This window comes from Chrysochloris asiatica, unplaced genomic scaffold (assembly GCF_000296735.1).
Source record: "Chrysochloris asiatica unplaced genomic scaffold, ChrAsi1.0 scaffold00556, whole genome shotgun sequence".
Classification (NCBI taxonomy): Eukaryota; Metazoa; Chordata; class Mammalia; order Afrosoricida; family Chrysochloridae; genus Chrysochloris; species Chrysochloris asiatica.
In genome coordinates, this window is record NW_006409074.1 from 204,290 (window position 1) to 207,566 (window position 3,277).

The 3,277-nt window shown below is 42.0% G+C and overlaps 1 pseudogene; it reads left to right on the forward strand.

Moving 5' to 3' along the window:
* Nucleotides 1–350: 350 nt before the first annotated feature.
* Nucleotides 351–1,351, forward strand: LOC102824970 (annotated as a pseudogene).
* The last annotated feature ends 1,926 nt before the right edge of the window (nucleotides 1,352–3,277 follow it).

Below are 3,277 nucleotides of genomic sequence, written 5' to 3' on the forward strand. Positions count from 1 at the left end.
AGGGAAGGGAGAATAATTCACTGGCTAGAGGGTAGACACATCTTAACTCAGATGACAGGGGAGGCAATATAAAACAAGAAGGAGGTTGGCAAAAGAATGATGAAGACAGATGAAGGCACACGGAGGAATACAAGGCTTAAAGGGGATAGAGGCTAATACTATACATAATCCTATAATAGTAGTGTTCTACAAGTAGATACATGGACAGATACACCTGTAGAATAGTTATGGGAGGGAGAGTGGGAGTATGCCCAAAGGTATATAGGGGTTTGACAGAGAATATTTCTACATGGGTTGAAATCCTGGTGTGGTGACCCCCAATGAGATGGATTGGCCAAGTGGCAGCATCGATGGACTTGAGCGTGGCTACAGTGGTGAGGTTGGCCCAGGATCGGCCAGTGTTTCGGTCTGCTGTGCATGAGGTCTTTATGGGTCGGTACCAACTTGATGGCACCTAACAACAACAACAACAACAGGCGCTGCACTCCAGCATGAGTAGTGTGTTCAACAGACTGAAAGATGGCGTGCTGAACAAGGAAACACTGGAGGGCTGGAAGAAGGCTTTCATTACGCACTTCCAGGACAACTTGCATTTGGTCAACTGGGACCTCAATGAGTTGGAATGTCTGAGCAATTGGTAGGTAAGCCATCTGAGAACCATCTTCTCCATAACAGTGGGCTCTTAAGCCTGGATCCTGTGCAAGACAAAACTCCTCTCTATAGCCAGATGCTTCAGGCATATATGCCTGAATGGTCAAACAAGTTGCAGTACCATGCAGGTCTAGCATCTGGCCTTTTAAACCAACAGACATTGAAACAATCTGCTAACACAATGGAATTGTCTGCTAAACATAGACCAAAGGCTCAACCCATGGCTCTTGTCTTACCACCTTAGTATATTGATGACATGATCAGCCACATTGACAGGGTGTTTCCTGAAATGTCAATCCACTTATCTAGACCCAATGGAATATCAGCAATGCTTCTGGTGATCTTGGAAAAAGAGTTAAAAGTGACTGTTGTCATGCAGAGCCTCATCATTGATCGAACAATAGTAAAGGGATATACTGAAAATGTCTACATAGAAGATGGCAAGCTTGATATAAGGTCAAAATCCAACTATCAAGTGTTCCAAAAGGTGATGGAGCATGCCACTTCTACCCTGCTTCACTATCAGCTGCCCCAGATGCCAGATGTAGTGGTCAGATCCTTCATGACCTCGTTAAAAAGTTACAGAAGGTTCTTCCAGGCCCCGTGACAGCACCATAGGAAGTTTCTGCAATATGAACTTCTCCCTACATGGAGGGATTTCCGAACCCTTGAAGTCTTCCATGACACCTGCCGGCAGTGACTCCACCCCAGCCCCACTTCTACTCCAAGCTGGCATGCAGAGCCCACTTGGCCTGTGGCAGGCTCTTCCTTTCGTCAAATGTTTATTGTATATTAAAGCTGAGCCTCCGGAAAACCAACTTCCATCCCGCAGTTGATGGGACTCCTTATCCACATTAGTCAGTGCACAGGAGGCAAGGCAGCCCATTTTAGAACCTAATATACGAAAGTTACGCGGCATGTTCATCAGTGAGCCAGTCCTTCAGGAACTGGGCTTTCCATTGGTTTTGTGTGATGTCGTTATATCAGTGAGCACTCTGTTCACATGTGTTGTCATGTTAGGTAACTTATTTTTGTAAACAATAAAGCTTTTGTATGTAAGACAAGAAAAAAAAAAAAAAAGACTCCTGGAATTGACAGAATATAAATTGAAATGATTTAACAAATTTGTGTAGTGCTGGGCCCATTCACTTGTCTATGCCAAGAAATTTGGAAGATAGCTACCTGATCAACCGACTGAGAGAGATCCGCATTTGTGCCCATTCCAAAGAAAGATGGCCCAATGGAATGTGGGAATCATGGAACAATATCATTAATACCACTTGTTGTAAGTCAAATTTACTAAAAGTATTTTTTTAAAAACCAGTACATCAACAAGGAGCTGCCAGAAATCCAAGCCATATTCAGAAGAAGACATGGAACAGGGAATATTATTGCTGATGTCAGATGGATCTTGGCTAATAGCAGAAACTACCAAAAAGATGTTTACTTCTGCTTTATTGACTACTTGACTGTAGATCATACCAAACTATGAATAATATTGCAAAGAATGGGTTCGAGAACATTTCATTGTGCTCATGAAGAAGCTGTACATCGACCAAGAAGCAGTCATTCTAATACAAGGGGATACTGTATGGTTTTAAATCCAGACAGTTGTGCACCATACTTATTCACTCTGGATTATATGAAGAAGTTAAAGAAATCAGACTCAAAGAAAAACTCATTAAGAACCTGCAATATGCAGATGACACACTCTTGCTTACTGAAAGTGAAGAGGACTTGAAATACTTGCTGATGAAGATCAAAGACTAAAACTTTCAGTATTCACTGTACCTTAGTGTAAAGAAAATGAGATTCTCACAACTGGATCAATAAATAACATATGATAAATGGGGAGAAGATTGAATTGTCAAAGATTAGATCCAAAATCAGTGCTCATGGAAGTAACAGTCAAGAAATCAAATAGCACATTACATTAGGCAAAACACCTGTTTAAAATGTTCAAGAGCAAAGATGTTAGTTTGACGATTAAGGTGCACCTGAGCCAATCCATGATATTTTCAATAGTCTTATATGCATGTGAAAGTTGGATAATGAATAGGTGTTGCAGACCATGTAAGACCGGTCAGAGGTTCGAGGCCCTATAGGCCCGAGTGTAACAGATCTAGCCACTTGGCAGTCAATAGCAAATTGTTTTTCATCTTAATATTCAGTTACATGTATTAATTTAATACATGGAGCCCTTGGTAATCCACAGATAACTGTGATATTTTCCTAAAGCCTAAGACTAAAAGTTGCAAAGTCAAGCCTTTCTCCAAAGGATTAACTAAAAATATCTTAGCTACTTCTGGGTTCTTTGTTCTATAGACAAAAAAACCATCCTCCCTAATCCTTTTCCAGGTGCAGCCCATTCACCTGGGCGTCTTGAGTCCTCCTGCAGACCTGGCTCAGGAAGCTGAAACAGCAGGACTCCGCCCAAGCTTTTGTCCTTACCTCTCACCTTCCCCCAACTGAGCTCAGAGGCTATAGATATGTTAACTGAGCCTGAGAAACCAAGTTGCGGGCCTGGGATTCGAACCAGCGAAGTACGATGTAAAGTTACCTGAATGTCTGGAAAAGTACTGATGTTAACTGTACCTTGCCTAAGTCCCTCCCAGCTTGATGTGAA